This window comes from Meriones unguiculatus, chromosome 14 (assembly GCF_030254825.1).
Source record: "Meriones unguiculatus strain TT.TT164.6M chromosome 14, Bangor_MerUng_6.1, whole genome shotgun sequence".
Classification (NCBI taxonomy): domain Eukaryota; kingdom Metazoa; phylum Chordata; class Mammalia; order Rodentia; family Muridae; genus Meriones; species Meriones unguiculatus.
In genome coordinates, this window is record NC_083361.1 from 48,365,418 (window position 1) to 48,383,678 (window position 18,261).

At 41.3% G+C, this 18,261-nt stretch overlaps 5 non-coding genes across 5 annotated transcripts; all 5 read right to left on the reverse strand.

Annotated features, from left to right (window-relative positions):
• Window positions 1-3,307: 3,307 nt before the first annotated feature.
• Window positions 3,308-3,372, reverse strand: LOC132647359 (small nucleolar RNA SNORD109A). Its single transcript, XR_009585727.1, has one exon. It is a non-coding gene; the product is annotated as a small nucleolar RNA SNORD109A (small nucleolar RNA).
• A 3,334-nt stretch (window positions 3,373-6,706) lies between these two features.
• LOC132647615 (small nucleolar RNA SNORD109A) lies at window positions 6,707-6,771 on the reverse strand. Its single transcript, XR_009585962.1, has one exon. It is a non-coding gene; the product is annotated as a small nucleolar RNA SNORD109A (small nucleolar RNA).
• A 3,523-nt stretch (window positions 6,772-10,294) lies between these two features.
• On the reverse strand, window positions 10,295-10,359 carry LOC132647436 (small nucleolar RNA SNORD109A). The gene has a single exon (XR_009585804.1). It is a non-coding gene; the product is annotated as a small nucleolar RNA SNORD109A (small nucleolar RNA).
• A 3,497-nt stretch (window positions 10,360-13,856) lies between these two features.
• On the reverse strand, window positions 13,857-13,921 carry LOC132647818 (small nucleolar RNA SNORD109A). The gene has a single exon (XR_009586159.1). It is a non-coding gene; the product is annotated as a small nucleolar RNA SNORD109A (small nucleolar RNA).
• A 3,477-nt stretch (window positions 13,922-17,398) lies between these two features.
• Window positions 17,399-17,463, reverse strand: LOC132647819 (small nucleolar RNA SNORD109A). The gene has a single exon (XR_009586160.1). It is a non-coding gene; the product is annotated as a small nucleolar RNA SNORD109A (small nucleolar RNA).
• Window positions 17,464-18,261: the final 798 nt, after the last annotated feature.

Here is an 18,261-nt window from a genome sequence, read left to right on the forward strand (position 1 = left end):
TCTGGGTAGCCAACCCAGGCGTGCCACGGGGGCAATGCAGATAGGTCCACATACATGGAAGCAAGCCAGATCCTCGGCCTTAGCCAAATGTGGAGTTGTTCGTGACAGAGAGCACTCACCATCAGGAAGGTGGAAGGCGGAAACCAGCTCCATCTTTAAGGCATAGCATTCCGCAGCTCTCTACAGTTCCCCCTTTTTGTTTTAGACGCATCAGGCAAGAGTAGAGGTCTGATCTCTGATATTAGAAATAAATTGGGACTTTGTACAGATGTTCATTTAGGTGTCATCCACCCAAAGAGCATCAGACCCGTCCGATACCTTTTTCTCAGAGGCGGGACCTGGGGCATCAACCTGCATCCAATCAGACATGCTCTTCTCTGGGTCCAAAGAGGCTGACCCTGAGTGCAGTGCTTAGCCTCGCATCCTGAGCTTATCATTTTAGCTTTTTATGGTATCCAACCATGCTTGGGGAGAATGTCCTGCTTCATGGCTGTAAAGGCCTGAATGATCATGGCTGCATCACACTGTTGTGAGACTCTAATCTTGCATATATACCACAGGCAAACCAAGGAGACCAACACCAGAAGGCCTGCTAACACTCCCATGCCCGCCCATTCCTTCAGATGGTTCATTGCTGCAGCAATCCATGTTGATAATCCTGTGGCTAGTCCTGCGTCCACTCTGGTAGAATTTACTGTGACAATGGCCACTCTCAGCTGCTCCATCGTAGTATCGAATTCTCCAGTCCAATTATCTAAAATATAGCTCGACAATTGTTTAGACAGATTTGCAGCACAGGAAAAATTCTCATGTTGTATGCTAGTGACACAAAGTCCAGCATACTTTCATTGACAGCCAGGTTGAGCGATTTGCCATAGGGTATCTATTTGCTCCTACAAGAGGTCAATCCTCTGATTGAACACCATCAAGCTTCCTTTTAGTTGAGCATTAATTCCTTTATGTACAACAAAGGCATGAGCTACATTGGCTTAATGATTATTCAGGGTCTGAACTGACAGACTACAATAAGAAAGGAGAGGAGATCCTCCCCTATTAGTGGACTTGGGGAGTGGCATGCAAGCAGAGGGAGGAGGGAGGGTGGGATTGGGAGGAGAGGAGGGAGGGGCTAATGGGGGGATGCAGAATGAATAAAGTGTAATTGATGAAAAATTTAAGAAAAAAGGAAAAAAATAATTTAATAACCTTAAATGAATTTCAAAATTGGAGGAAAACATGGAGTTAGTCAATTGGCATGGAGCACGTCTCGCCCCTGGGGGCAATGGTCTCCTGAACTTACTCAGACCTCGGACACCACCACTGCTAGTTCTAGAACTGACGCAGGATGTTCCAACGAGGGGTTAAGGCTTCTCATAATATTTCCTATAAGCCCACACCTGTTTGTCTATATCCCGCATTTTTATTCATTATTAGCCAGATAGAGTCAAGTAATTGTGGTAATGATACTTGCTTTTTTGCCCAATGCTGGAATGCTAGTAAATTTAGGTATGCCCTGGTTACTCGCATGCCTCGCTGGGTGCCTGTGCCCATTGATGCCCCTCACGCTATGACTCTCTTCAGACAGAAAAGGGATCTTGGAACTACAGCCACCATTGTTACTACCATCTCATTGACAGCTGTTGGAGCTACCACCAGGGCATTAGCCATGAGTCATACTGTACAGTATGGTCATTCTTAACTCCTGGTTTCTCAAAGTCAAAATGAACAAGTTGCACAGAGGTGAAAGTCAATAAGCCCTATGGTATCTTTGAGATTTCAGGGTGTCATTGAAATTTGTCCTCTGTGCATGGAATTCTCTCATGTTTATCCAACAGAGTGTTCCATAATTGACTTTATATTTCTTCCCTGCCATGCAACCTCATCTTGGAAGAGAGGGGAATCCAAAGGTGCCTTTTTGTCTATATGTATGTTACCATGTATCGATTCATGGAACTCAAGTATTCCACTTGGAAGAGCGTTGGAATCATCTACCATGCTTCAGGTTAAATCTGATGAAAAGAAGATGTTTTCTACTCACTAACTGACTAGCCCGTGGTCAAATACTCATGGGTTGCTTTTTATCGAGTATGTTGTACTACAAATCTGAGATTACATGATGTCCTTGATTGGATATTCAAGCGTCAACCATGGCTTTAGAAATTGTGTATCCAGCAAGTGTTACCAAAAGTCCTATGCTCCTGCTTCCTAAAAGTCTGTTAGTAGTAAGATATATATATGTATATATATATATATATATATTTATATATATGTGTGTGTGTGTGTGTGTCAGTTTTGAATTAATTGTGTTCATCATGAGGATATTAAGAAGATTCAGTGTGTGGTTCTTTCTTGTTTCATTGGAAAATTAGCGCGTCTGATCCATTATCAGGACTGTGGGTCTACCAGCTAGCAACATGTTCTATAGACATATCTTTCCTTTGTTTTTTAAAGGAATAGTTGTTTTCATAGATATTGGGTAACACGCAAATTTTGTTAAAAGAGATGATTTGCATCTGTGTGAGTACAGCAATAAGAGGATGAATGTACCAAGGAGGAAAATAGAAACAAAAACAACGAATAACAGAAAGCCAAGCCCAATTGTCATTTCTCATGATGGATCAACTGAGAGGGTTTCCATGCGAGAGAGAGATAGGTAAACACAACATGCTCTGGAATATTTTGGCAGCTAAGACATACTTGATAAACACCAATAAAACTAGGGAATGTCTCAAACAGGTGCCCTGGCTTATCACCTAGCCATTATTATGTAGAATTTACCCAGGCTCCAACAGGAAAGATCATTTCAAATTTCCCTCTATATAAATTGAATGGTCCTGGAATTATTTGTTATACGTCAGCCTTTACACAACTTTGGGTAAATGGCGAGGGCATATATTGTCCTCCAATATTCTTGGGACTACTGGCATGATCCATAACATCCCCTCCTGACACTTTACTACATATGTGCAAGGGTACATCGACCGAGACTAGGAATGAGCAGCACGTTCGAATTCATCAGTTCCTAGACAGTTTTTGAGTACATCATTTGCACTTACAGTCATCTCTACCTGATATATGTGCCTACTCCTATAGTAAAGGCTCTCTCCCTATCATTTGAAATCATTTCAATCTCTTGGAAAATAGAACGCAATGAAGAATGTATCAAACCATGTATGGGTACTGTTATGAGGCCTTTTTCGAAAAATCTCAGAATCTGATGCCAAACTGCACAGTTCTCATCCTCTCTGAAGAGGGAAGAGTGCCAGGCAGACTCTGAAATCCTCATGGGTCTCACACGGACCTCATATCTGGACCTCATATCGCATCTGTTCAAGTCAGTCAACGTCCTCAGATACCTGTTGTCATCATAGATCCAGAAAGGCCTTTGATCAACACATGAGTTTTCACCTACCAAATGAAACCCCAGAGAGCTAGACTACTGGGCCTTGACAAGGAAGTTCAAAACTGAGCAGGAGGCATGTAGTTCATTCTGTCAAAGGTGGTGGGGAAACACAGAGGACAGGATTAAAGAGCCTTTCCCCTTTGACCCCATATGAGAAAAATAGAGGTCAAAACATTGCATTCGGTGGGTGTCACTGCCCCCAAATCGGGTGCCTCTCAATGTTCCCTGAAATTCTGTACTTAATCTTTACAACAGAGATTTTGGCAAGAATAGAGAAAACATTCAAGTAAGCAAAATGACTTTGTTCCTATCTAGATAAGATTTTTTCAACATCCTAATTTGCGGTTTTGATTCTATGCTCTTCCTCTTTACCCTCCTTTAGGATTCTTCCTCCTGTTCCCTGTCTTCCATGTATGTTCCTCTCTATCTTTCAGTGCCCAGTATTGAGCCTTCCAGTTGTCCTGCAATTGTCAATGCTCTGGAGGATTTTGTGATGTATGTCACATGACCACCAGCTCATTCCATATTTCCTTGGACACAAATTGGAACAGAGAAACCAAGCTACATTTTGATCCATATATATCACCAGGTATCCCAAAGGACATTGACAGGGACAGGAGTTGGATTCTGTGTGCCTGATTCCTGAACCTGCTCTTCTTATCACCTCTCATGTCATGTTTGGGGCTACGAAAACTTTACGGCAATTCACCTGAATTTTGGAGGGCAGATTGCAAGTTTCCATGCTACTTACAAGGACTTGAAAATACATTGGTCGCTCTCTTAGTATCCACGCCAGAGGAACAAGGATAGATGAAATTTGTGAGGGTTATTGTTCTGTGCTCTAGGGGTCTAGACTCCTAACACCCTATCATCTTCCTTTGGGTTCCAACCTGCCAGGGCAGAAATAAGAGTTTAATTCTTTGAGCTTGAATGTCGATAAGGGAAGGAGCTGGGAAAAGACTTTTCTTAGTATATCTGGATATATTATTTAGAATTGGAAGCTTCAATTGTAGCTTCAAAAGAAAGTCAAATATGCCAATAACTTCACCCAACTGTTGGTTTTCCAAATGCACCTCAACATGCTAATGGTAATAGGTAGTATCCTTGCTTGGGTTGGGACTACCTAGCTAAGTCCCCTACAATGCAAAGGCCATAACAAGTGTTCCACCAGCAAGAGGCAAGATGAAGCCTAGGTTGTTTAGCCATAAGAGGGAAGTCAAATGATTCTCATCTCTAGAGGTACACAGTAGGTAAATATTTAGTCAGCCGAGACTGCAGCCTGCCTACAAACAAAAGACACCATGGGAAGCAGCGTCACTGCTTACCTGTCCTGCCAGAAGGGAAGCACCTCTCCAAGTTTTAACCTGCAACATAATAAGTATGAAGGTTATCAGAAAAGGAAATGCGTCTAGGCAACCTTGACTTTCTAAAGTGTCCCGAACTTCAAGTCTGCCAGCCGTTCAGTATTTCCCAGAACCAACTATTGAACTCATTTCCTCCCTTCCAATCCCCTCAGATTTTAGCCACTGTGGCAAAAATTTCTCTTCTTCTGATGGCTTCCTCAAAAGCTGTCTGTGAGAGCATCTTTGCCAGTGCCAGCAGACACAGTGTGGACGCCTCTCAGTGGGCAGCAAGGAAGTTCAACAAAGCAAAGAAGAGGCACTGCCTATAGCATTGCAGTATGGTCATTCTTAACTCCTCCTCGTTTCTCAAAGTCAAAACGAACAAGTTGCACAGAGGTGAAAGTCAGTAAGCCCTATGGTATATTTGAGATTTCAGGGTGTCATTGAAATTTATCCTCTGTGCATGGAATTTTTTCATTGTTTATCCAACAGAGTATTCCATAATTTACTATAGATTTCTTCCATGCCATGCAACCTCATCTTGGATGAGAGGGGAATCCAAAGGTGCCTTTTTGTCTACATGTATGTTACCATGTCTCGATTCACGGAACTCAAGTCTTCCACTTGGAAGAGCGTTGGAATCATCTACCATGCTTCAGGTTAAATCTGATGAAAAGTAGATGTTTTGTATGCACCACAGACTAGCCTGTGGTCAAATACTCATGGGTTGCTTTTTAATAGAATATGTTGTACTACACATCTGAGATTACATGATGTCCTTGATTGGATATTCAAATTTCAACCATGGTTGTAGAAATTTTGTATCCAGCAAGAGTTACCAAGAGTCCTATCCTCCTGCTTCTTAAATGTCTGTTAGTAGTAAGATATATATATATATATATATATATATATATATATATATATATATCTGTGTGTGTGTGTCAGTTCTGAATTAATTATGTTCATCATGAGGATATTAAGAAGATTCAGTGTGTAGTTCGTTCTTGTTTCATTGGAGAGTTAGCGTGTCTGCTCCATTATCAGGACTGTGGGTCTACCAGCTAGCAACATGTTCTTTAGAAATATCTTTCCTTGTTTTTAAAGGAATAGTTGTTTTCATAGATCTTGGGTAACACGCAAATTTTGTTAGAAGAGATGATGTGCATCTGTGTGAGAGCTGCAATAAGAGTAAGAATGTACGCAGGTGGAAAACAGAAACAACAACAAGAAATAACAGAAAGCAAAGCCCAATTGTCATTTCCATGATGGATCAACTGAGATGGTTAACATGCGTGAGAGAGAGATTGTTAAACACAACATGCTCTGGAAGATTTTGGCAGCTAAGGCATAATTGAAGAACACCAATAAAACTAGGGAATGTCTCAAACAGGTGCCCTGGCTTATCCCCTAGCCATTATTATCTAGAATTTACCCAGCCTCCAACAGGAAAGACCATTTCAATTTTCCCTCTATATAAATTGAATGGTCCTGGAATTATTTGTTATACGTCAGCCTTTACACAACTTTGGGTAAAGGGCGAGGGCAGTCATTGTCCTCCAATATTCTTGGGACTACTGGCATGAGCCATAAAATCCGCTCCTGACACTTTACCACATATGTGCAAGGGTACATCGACCGACACTAGGAATGAGCACCACGTTCGAATTCATCAGTTCTTAGATATTTTTTGAGTATATCATTTGCACCTACAGTCATCTCTACCTGATATATGTGCCTACTCTTATAGAAAAGGCTGTCTCCCTATCACTTGGAATCATTTCAATCTCTTTGAAAATAGAAAGCAATGAAGAATGTATCAAACCAAGTATGGGTATTTTATGAGGCCTTTTTCGAAAAATCTCAGAATCTGATGCCAAACTGCACCGTTCTCATCCTCTCTGAAGAGGGAAGAGTGCCAGGCAGGCTCTGAAATCCTCATGGGTCTCACAAGGTCCTCATGTCTGGACCTCAGATTACATCTGCTCAAGTCAGTCAACGTCCTCAGATACCTGTTGTCATCATAGATCCAGAAAGGCCTTCGCTCAACACATGAGTTTTCACCTACCAAGTGAAACCCCAGAGAGCTAGACTCCTGGGCCTTGACAAGGAAGTTCAAAATTGTGCAGGAGGCATGTAGCTCATTCTGTCAAAGGTGGTGGGGGAACACAGTGACAGGAATGAAGAGCCTTTCCCCTCTGACACCATATGAGAAAAATAGAGGTCAAAACATTGCATTTGGTGGGTGTCACTGGCCCCAAATCGGGTAGCTGTGAATGTTCCCTGAAATTATGTACTTAATCTTTACAACATAGATTTTGGTAAGAATAGAGAAAACATTCAAGTAAGCAAAATGACTTTGTTCCTATCTAGATAATATTTTTTCAACATCCTAATTTGCGGTTTTGATTCTATGCTCTTCCTCTTAACCCTACTGTAGGATTCCTCCTCCTGTTCCTTTCTTCCATGTATGTTCCTCTCCATCTTACAGTGCCCAGTATTGAGCCTTCCAGTTGTCCTGCAATTGTCAATGCTCTGGAGGATTTTGTGATGTATGTCACATGACCACCAGCTCGTTCCATATTTCCTTGGACAACAAATTGGAACACACAAGCGAAGCTACATTTTGGTCCATATACATTTCCAGGTATCCCACAGGACATTGACAGGGACAGGAGTTGGGTTCTGTGTTCCTGATTCCTGAACCTTCTCTTCTTATCACCTCTCATGTCATGTTTCTTCAAATGAACTCAAATCCACCCAGTTTCCAAGATGAAGGAAGGCATTGCATTTAATACCAAAAATATTCTTCGTTTTGTTTTGTTTTGTTTTGATTTTTCCGACAATGGACAACTAGATTTCTGGCTCAACATAATCCATAATCATTTATAAAAAGAATAATTATGGTTCATTGTCAGCTCTGTTTGGGGCTGCGAAAACTTTATGGCAATTCACCTGAATTTTAGAGGGCAAGATTGCAAGTTTCCATGCTACTTACAAGGACGTGAAAACGCATGGGTTGCTCTCTTAGTATCCACGCCAGAGGATCAAGGATAGATGAAATTTGTGAGGGTTATTGTTCTGTGCTCTAGGGGTCTAGACTCCTAACACCCTATCATCTTCCTTTGGGTTCCACACCTGTCAGGGCAGAAAGAAGAGTTTAATTCTTTGAGCTTGTATGTCCATAAGTGAAGGAGCTGGGAGAAGGCTTTTCTTAGTACTTCTGGATATATTATTTAGAATTGGAAGCTTCAAGGGTAGCTACAAAAGAAAGTCACATAGTCCAATAACTTCACCCAACTAATGGTTTTCCAAATGCACATCAACATACTAATGGTATTAGGTAGTATCCTTGTCACTTGCTTGGGTTGGAACTACCTAGCTAAGTCCCCTACAATGCCAGGGCCATAACAAGTGTTCCACCAGCAAGAGGCAAGATGAAGCCTAGGTTGTTTAGCCATAAGAGGGACGTCAAATGATTCTCATCTCTAGAGGTACACAGTAGGTAAATATTTAGTCAGCCGAGACTGCAGCCTGCCTACAAACAAAAGACACCATGGGAAGCAGCGTCACTGCTTACCTGTCCTGCCAGAAGGGAAGCACCTCTCCAAGTTTTAGCCTGCAACATAATAAGTATGAAGGTTATCAGAAAAGGAAATGCGTCTAGGCAACCTTGACTTTCTAAAGTGTCCCGACCTTCAAGTCTGCCAGCCGTTCAGTATTTCCCAGATCCAACTATTGAATTCATTTCCTCCCTTCCAATCCCCTCAGATTTTAGCCACTGTGGCAAAAATTTCTCTTCTTCTGATGGCTTCCTCAAAAGCTGTCTGTGAGAGCATCTTTGCTAGTGCCAGCAGACTCAGTGTGGACGCCTCTCAGTGGGCAGCAAGGAAGTTCAACAAAGCAAAGAAGAGGCACTGCCTATAGCATTGCAGTATGGTCATTCTTAACTCCTCCTCGTTTCTCAAAGTCAAAACGAACAAGTTGCACAGAGGTGAAAGTCTGTAAGCCCTATGGTATCTTTGAGATTTCAGGGTGTCATTGAAATTTATGCTCTGTGCATGGAATTCTTTCCTTGTTTATCCAACAGAGTATTCTATAATTGACTTTAGATTTCTTCCATGCCATGCAACCTCATCTTGGAAGAGAGGGGAATCCAAAGGTGCCTCTTTGTCTACATGTATGTTACCATGTCTCGATTCATGGAACTCAAGACTTCCACTTGGAAGAGCGTTGGAATCATCTACCATGCTTCAGGTTAAATCTGATGAAAAGAAGATGTTTTCTACGCACTAACTGACTAGCCCGTGGTCAAATACACTGGGTTGCTTTTTATCGAGTATGTTGTACTACACATCTGAGATTACATGATGTCCTTGATTGGATATTCAAGCTTCAACCATGGCTTTAGAAATTGTGTATCCAGCAAGTGTTACCAAGAGTCCTATGCTCCAGCTTCATAAAAGTCTGTTAGTAGTAAGATATATATATATATATATATATATATATATATATATATACATATATGTGTGTGTCATATCTGAATTAATTGTGTTCATCATGAGGATGTTAAGAAGATTCAGTGTGTGGTTCTTTCTTGTTTCATTGAAGAGTTAGCGCATCTGATCCATTATCAGGACTGTGGGTCTACCAGCTAGCAACATGTTCTTTAGAAATATCTTTCCTTGTTTCATAAAGGAATAGTTGTTTTCATAGATCTTGGGTAAAACGCAAATTTTGTTAGAATAGATGATTTGCATCTGTGTGAGAGCGGCAATCAGAGGATGAATGTACCCAGGAGGAAAACAGAAACAACAACAACAAATAACAGAAAGCAAACCCAATTGTCATTTCTCATGATGGATCAACTGATATGGTTTCCATGCGAGAGAGAGATAGGTAAACACAACATGCTCTGGAAGATTTTGGCAGCTAAGACATAAATGATGAACACCAATAAAACTAGGGAATGTCTCCAACAGGTGCCCTGGCTTCTCACCTAGCCATTATTATCTAGAATTTACCCAGCCTCCAACAGGAAAGACCATTTCAATTTTCCCTCTATATAAATTGAATGATCCTTTAATTATTAGTTATACGTCAGCCTTTACACAACTTTGGGTAAAGTGCGAGGGCAGTCCTTGTCCTCCAATATTCTTGGGACTACTGGCATGAGCCCTAACCTCTCCTCCTGACACTTTACCACATATGTGCAAGGTACATCGCCGGAGACTAGGAATGAGCAGCACATTCGAATTCATCAGTTCTTACATATTTTTTGAGTACGTCATTTGCACCTACAGTCATCTCTACCTGATATATGTGCCTACTCCTATAGTAAAGATTGTCTCCCTATCACTTGGAATCATTTCTATCTCTTTGAAAATAGAAAGCAATGAAGATTGTATCAAACCAAGTATGGGTACTGTTATGAGGCCTTTTCGAAAAATCTCAGAATCTGATGCCATACTGCACAGTTCTCATCCTCTCTGAAGAGGGAAGAGTGCACGGCAGGCTCTGAAATCCTCATGGGTCTCACGAGGACCTCATATCTGCACCTCAGATCGCATCTGTTCAAGTCAGTCAACGTCCTCAGAGACCTGTTGTCATCATAGATCCAGAAAGGCCTTCGCTCAACACATGAGTTTTCACCTACCAAGTGAAACCCCAGAGAGCTAGTCTCCTGGGCCTTGACAAGGAAGTTCAGGAGGCATGTAGCTCATTCTGTCAAAGTTTCTGGGGAAACACAGAGGACAGGATTAAAGAGCCTTTCCCCTTTGACACCATATAAGAAAAATAGAGGTCAACACATTGCCTTTGGTGGGTGTCACTGGCCCCAAATCGGGCACCTGTGAATGTTCCCTGAACTTATGTATTTAATCTTTACAACAAAGATTTGGTAAGAATAGAGAAAACATTCAAGAAAGCAAAATGACTTTTTTTCCTATCTAGATAAGATTTTTTCAACATCCTAATTTGCGGTTTTGATTCTATGCTCTTCATGTTAACCCGCCTTTACACTTCCTCCTCCTGTTCCCTGTCTTCCATGTATGTTCCTCTCCATCTTACAGTGCCCAGTATTGACCTTCAAGTTGTCCTGGAATTGTCAATGCTCTGGAGGATTTTGTGATGTATGTCGCATGACCACCAGCTCCTTCCATATTTTCTTGGACAACAAAAAGCAACACACAGGCCAAGCTTCATTTTGGTCCATATACATCACCAGGTATCCCAGAGGACATTGACAGGGACAGGAGTTGGGTTCTGTGTGCCTGATTCCTGAACCTTCTCTTCGTATCACCTCTCATGTCATGTTTCTTCAAATGAACTCAACACCACCCAGTTTCCAAGATGAAGGAAGGCATTGCAATTAATACCAAAAATATTCATAGTTTGTTTTGTTTTGTTCTGACAATGGACAACTAGATTTCTGGCTCAACATAATCCATAATCATTTATAAAAAGAATAAATATGGTTCATTGTCAGCTCTGTTTGGGTTTTCGAAAACTTTATGGCAATTCACCTGAAATTTAGAGGGCAAGATTGCATGTTTCCATGCTACTTACAAGGAAGTGAAAACGCATGGGTGGCTCTCTTAGTATCCACGCCAGAGGATCAAGGATAGATGAAATTTGTGAAGGTTATTGTTCTGTGCTCTAGGGGTCTAGACTCTTAACACCCTATCATCTTCTTTTGGGTTCCACACCTGTGAGGGCAGAAATAAGAGTTTAATTCTTTGAGGTTGAATGTCGATAAGGGAAGGAGCTGGGTGAAGGCTTTTCTTAGTACTTCTGGATATATTATTTAGAATTGGAAGCTTCAATGGTAGCTTCAAAAGAAAGTCAAATATGCCAATAACTTCACCCAACTGTTGGTTTTCCAAATGCACCTCAAAATACTAATGGTATTAGGTAGTATCCTTGTCACTTGCTTGGGTTGGGACTACCTAGCTAAGTCCCCTACAATGCCAGGGCCATAGCAAGTGTTCCACCATCAAGAGTCAAGACGAAGCCTAGGTTGTTTAACCATGAGAGGGACGTTAAATAATTCTCATCTCTTGTGGTACACAGTAGGTAAATATTTCGTCAGGCGAGAATGCAGCCTGCCTACAAACAAAAGACACAATGGGAAGCAGCGTCACTTACCTGTCCTGCCAGAAGGGAAGCACCTCTCCAAGTTTTAGCCTGCAATATAATAAGTATGAAGGTTATCAGAAAAGGAAATGCATCTAGGCAACCTTGACTTTCTAAAGTTTCCCGACCTTCAAGTCTGCCAGCAGTTCAGTCTTTCCCAGAACCAACTATTGAATTCATTTCCTCCCTTCCAATCCCCTCAGATTTTAGCCACTGTGGCAAGGATTTCTCTTCTTCTGATGACTTCCTCAGAAGCTGTCTGTGAGAGCATCTTTGCCAGTGCCAGCAGACACAGTGTGGACGCCCTTCAGTGGGCAGCGAGGAAGTTGGACAAAGCAAAGAAGAAGCAGTGCGTATAGCATTGCAGTATGGTCATTCTTAACTCCTCCTTTCTCAAAGTCAAAACGACCAAGTTGCAAAGAGGTGAAAGTAGGTAAGCCCAATGGTATCTTTGAGATTTCAGGATGTCATTGAAATTTGTCCTCTGTGCATGGAATTCTCTCCTTGTTTATCCAACAGAGTGTTCCATAATTGACTTTAGATTTCTTCCCTGCCATGCAACCTCATCTTGGAAAAGAGGGGAATCCAAAGGTACCTTTTTGTCTATATGTATGTTACCATGTCTCGATTCATGGAACTCAAGTCTTCCACTTGGAAGAGCGTTGGAATCATCTACCATGCTTCAGGTTAAATCTGATGAAAAGAAGATGTTTTCTACGCACTAACTGACTAGCCCGTGGTCAAATACACTGGGTTGCTTTTTATCGAGTATGTTGCACTACACATCTGAGATTACATGATGTCCTTGATTGGATATTCAAGCTTCAACCATGGCTTTAGAAATTGTGTATCCAGCAAGTGTTACCAAGAGTCCTATGCTACAGCTTCGTAAAAGTCTGTTAGTATTAAGATATATATATATATATATATATATATATATATATACATATATGTGTGTGTCAGTTCTGAATTAATTGTGTTCATCATGAGGATGTTAAGAAGATTCAGTATGTGGTTCTTTCTTGTTTCATTGAAGAGTTAGCGCATCTGATCCATTATCAGGATTTTGGGTCTACCAGCTAGCAACATGTTCTTTAGAAATATCTTTCCTTGTTTCATAAAGGAATAGTTGTTTTCATAGATCTTGGGTAACACGCAAATTTTGTTAGAATAGATGATTTGCATCTGTGTGAGAGCGGCAATCAGAGGATGAATGTACCCAGGAGGAAAACAGAAACAACAACAACAAATAACAGAAAGCAAAGCCCAATTGTCATTTCTCATGATGGATCAACTGAGATGGTTTCCATGTGTGAGAGAGATAGGTAAACACAACATGCTCTGGAAGATTTTGCCAGCTAAGACATAAATGATGAACACCAATAAAACTAGGGAATGTCTCCAACAGGTGCCCTGGCTTCTCACCTAGCCATTATTATCTAGAATTTACCCAGCCTCCAACAGGAAAGACCATTTCAATTTTCCCTCTATATAAATTGAATGATCCTTTAATTATTAGTTATACGTCAGCCTTTACACAACTTTGGGTAAAGTGCGAGGGCAGTCCTTGTCCTCCAATATTCTTGGGACTACTGGCATGAGCCCTAACCTCCCCTCCTGACACTTTACCACATATGTGCAAGGGTACATCGCCGGAGACTAGGAATGAGCAGCACGTTCGAATTCATCAGTTCTTACATATTTTTTGAGTACGTCATTTGCACCTACAGTCATCTCTACCTGATATATGTGCCTACTCCTATAGTGAAGGTTGTCTCCCTATCACTTGGAATCATTTCTATCTCTTTGAAAATAGAAAGCAATGAAGATTGTATCAAACCAAGTATGGGTACTGTTATGAGGCCTTTTTCGAAAAATCTCAGAATCTGATGCCATACTGCACAGTTCTCATCCTCTCTGAAGAGGGAAGATTGCACGGCAGGCTCTGAAATCCTCATGGGTCTCAGGAGGACCTCATATCTGGACCTCAGATCGCATCTGTTCAAGTCAGTCAACGTCCTCAGAGACCTGTTGTCATCATAGATCCAGAAAGGCCTTCGCTCAACACATGAGTTTTCACCTACCAAGGGAAACCCCAGAGAGCTAGTCTCCTGGGCCTTGACAAGGAAGTTCAGGAGGCATGTAGCTCATTCTGTCAAAGGTTCTGGGGAAACACAGAGGACAGGATTAAAGAGCCTTTCCCCTTTGACACCATATAAGAAAAAAAAGGTCAACACATTGCCTTTGGTGGGTGTCACTGGCCCCAAATCGGGCACTTGTGAATTTTCCCTGAACTTATGTATTTAATCTTTACAACAAAGATTTGGTAAGAATAGAGAAAACATTCAAGAAAGCAAAATGACTTTTTTTCCTATCTAGATAAGATTTTTTCAACATCCTAATTTGCGGTTTTGATTCTATGCTCTTCATGTTAACCCGCCTTTACACTTCCTCCTCCTGTTCCCTGTCTTCCATGTATGTTCCTCTCCATCTTACAGTGCCCAGTATTGACCTTCAAGTTGTCCTGGAATTGTCAATGCTCTGGAGGATTTTGTGATGTATGTCGCATGACCACCAGCTCCTTCCATATTTTCTTGGACAACAAAAAGCAACACACAGGCCAAGCTTCATTTTGGTCCATATACATCACCAGGTATCCCAGAGGACATTGACAGGGACAGGAGTTGGGTTCTGTGTGCCTGATTCCTGAACCTTCTCTTCGTATCACCTCTCATGTCATGTTTCTTCAAATGAACTCAACACCACCCAGTTTCCAAGATGAAGGAAGGCATTGCAATTAATACCAAAAATATTCTCTAGTTTGTTTTGTTTTGTTCTGACAATGGACAACTAGATTTCTGGCTCAACATAATCCATAATCATTTATAAAAAGAATAAATATGGTTCATTGTCAGCTCTGTTTGGGTTTTCGAAAACTTTATGGCAATTCACCTGAAATTTAGAGGGCAAGATTGCATGTTTCCATGCTACTTACAAGGAAGTGAAAACGCATGGGTGGCTCTCTTAGTATCCACGCCAGAGGATCAAGGATAGATGAAATTTGTGAGGGTTATTGTTCTGTGCTCTAGGGGTCTAGACTCCTAACACCCTATCATCTTCTTTTGGGTTCCACACCTGTGAGGGCAGAAATAAGAGTTTAATTCTTTGAGGTTGAATGTCGATAAGGGAAGGAGCTGGGTGAAGGCTTTTCTTAGTACTTCTGGATATATTATTTAGAATTGGAAGCTTCAATGGTAGCTTCAAAACAAAGTCAAATATGCCAATAACTTCACCCAACTGTTGGTTTTCCAAATGCACCTCAAAATACTAATGGTATTAGGTAGTATCCTTGTCACTTGCTTGGGTTGGGACTACCTAGCTAAGTCCCCTACAATGCCAGGGCCATAGCAAGTGTTCCACCATCAAGAGTCAAGACGAAGCCTAGGTTGTTTAACCATGAGAGGGACGTTAAATAATTCTCATCTCTTGTGGTACACAGTAGGTAAATATTTCGTCAGGCGAGAATGCAGCCTGCCTACAAACAAAAGACACAATGGGAAGCAGCGTCACTTACCTGTCCTGCCAGAAGGGAAGCACCTCTCCAAGTTTTAGCCTGCAATATAATAAGTATGAAGGTTATCAGAAAAGGAAATGCATCTAGGCAACCTTGACTTTCTAAAGTTTCCCGACCTTCAAGTCTGCCAGCAGTTCAGTCTTTCCCAGAACCAACTATTGAATTCATTTCCTCCCTTCCAATCCCCTCAGATTTTAGCCACTGTGGCAAGGATTTCTCTTCTTCTGATGACTTCCTCAGAAGCTGTCTGTGAGAGCATCTTTGCCAGTGCCAGCAGGCACAGTGTGGACGCCCTTCAGTGGGCAGCGAGGAAGTTGGACAAAGCAAAGAAGAAGCAGTGCATATAGCATTGCAGTATGGTCATTCTCAACTCCTCCTTTCTCAATGTCAAAACGACCAAGTTGCAAAGAGGTGAAAGTAGGTAAGCCCAATGGTATCTTTGAGATTTCAGGATGTCATTGAAATTTGTCCTCTGTGCATGGAATTCTCTCCTTGTTTATCCAACAGAGTGTTCCATAATTGACTTTAGATTTCTTCCCTGCCATGCAACCTCATCTTGGAAAAGAGGGGAATCCAAAGGTACCTTTTTGTCTATATGTATGTTACCATGTCTCGATTCATGGAACTCAAGTCTTCCACTTGGAAGAGCGTTGGAATCATCTACCATGCTTCAGGTTAAATCTGATGAAAAGAAGATGTTTTCTATGCACTAACTGACTAGCCCGTGGTCAAATACACTGGGTTGCTTTTTATCGAGTATGTTGCACTACACATCTGAGATTACATGATGTCCTTGATTGGATATTCAAGCTTCAACCATGGCTTTAGAAATTGTGTATCCAGCAAGTGTTACCAAGAGTCCTATGCTACAGCTTCGTAAAAGTCTGTTAGTATTAAGATATATATATATATACATATATGTGTGTGTCAGTTCTGAATTAATTGTGTTCATCATGAGGATGTTAAGAAGATTCAGTATGTGGTTCTTTCTTGTTTCATTGAAGAGTTAGCGCATCTGATCCATTATCAGGATTTTGGGTCTACCAGCTAGCAACATGTTCTTTAGAAATATCTTTCTTTGTTTCATAAAGGAATAGTTGTTTTCATAGATCTTGGGTAACACGCAAATTTTGTTAGAATAGATGATTTGCATCTGTGTGAGAGCGGCAATCAGAGGATGAATGTACCCAGGAGGAAAACAGAAACAATAACAACAAATAACAGAAAGCAAAGCCCAATTGTCATTTCTCATGATGGATCAACTGAGATGGTTTCCATGTGAGAGAGAGATAGGTAAACACAACATGCTCTGGAAGATTTTGCCAGCTAAGACATAAATGATGAACACCAATAAAACTAGGGAATGTCTCCAACAGGTGCCCTGGCTTCTCACCTAGCCATTATTATCTAGAATTTACCCAGCCTCCAACAGGAAAGACCATTTCAATTTTCCCTCTATATAAATTGAATGATCCTTTAATTATTAGTTATACGTCAGCCTTTACACAACTTTGGGTAAAGTGCGAGGGCAGTCCTTGTCCTCCAATATTCTTGGGACTACTGGCATGAGCCCTAACCTCCCCTCCTGACACTTTACCACATATGTGCAAGGGTACATCGCCGGAGACTAGGAATGAGCAGCACGTTCGAATTCATCAGTTCTTACATATTTTTTGAGTACGTCATTTGCACCTACAGTCATCTCTACCTGATATATGTGCCTACTCCTATAGTGAAGGTTGTCTCCCTATCACTTGGAATCATTTCTATCTCTTTGAAAATAGAAAGCAATGAAGATTGTATCAAACCAAGTATGGGTACTGTTATGAGGCCTTTTTCGAAAAATCTCAGAATCTGATGCCATACTGCACAGTTCTCATCCTCTCTGAAGAGGGAAGATTGCACGGCAGGCTCTGAAATCCTCATGGGTCTCACGAGGACCTCATATCTGGACCTCAGATCGCATCTGTTCAAGTCAGTCAACGTCCTCAGAGACCTGTTGTCATCATAGATCCAGAAAGGCCTTCGCTCAACACATGAGTTTTCACCTACCAAGGGAAACCCCAGAGAGCTAGTCTCCTGGGCCTTGACAAGGAAGTTCAGGAGGCATGTAGCTCATTCTGTCAAAGGTTCTGGGGAAACACAGAGGACAGGATTAAAGAGCCTTTCCCCTTTGACACCATATAAGAAAAAAAAGGTCAACACATTGCCTTTGGTGGGTGTCACTGGCCCCAAATCGGGCACTTGTGAATTTTCCCTGAACTTATGTATTTAATCTTTACAAGAAAGATTTGGTAAGAATAGAGAAAACATTCAAGAAAGCAAAATGACTTTTTTTCCTATCTAGATAAGATTTTTTCAACATCCTAATTTGCGGTTTTGATTCTATGCTCTTCATGTTAACCCGCCTTTACACTTCCTCCTCCTGTTCCCTGTCTTCCATGTATGTTCCTCTCCATCTTACAGTGCCCAGTATTGACCTTCAAGTTGTCCTGGAATTGTCAATGCTCTGGAGGATTTTGTGATGTATGTCGCATGACCACCAGCTCCTTCCATATTTTCTTGGACAACAAAAAGCAACACACAGGCCAAGCTTCATTTTGGTCCATATACATCACCAGGTATCCCAGAGGACATTGACAGGGACAGGAGTTGGGTTCTGTGTGCCTGATTCCTGAACCTTCTCTTCGTATCACCTCTCATGTCATGTTTCTTCAAATGAACTCAACACCACCCAGTTTCCAAGATGAAGGAAGGCATTGCAATTAATACCAAAAATATTCTCTAGTTTGTTTTGTTTTGTTCTGACAATG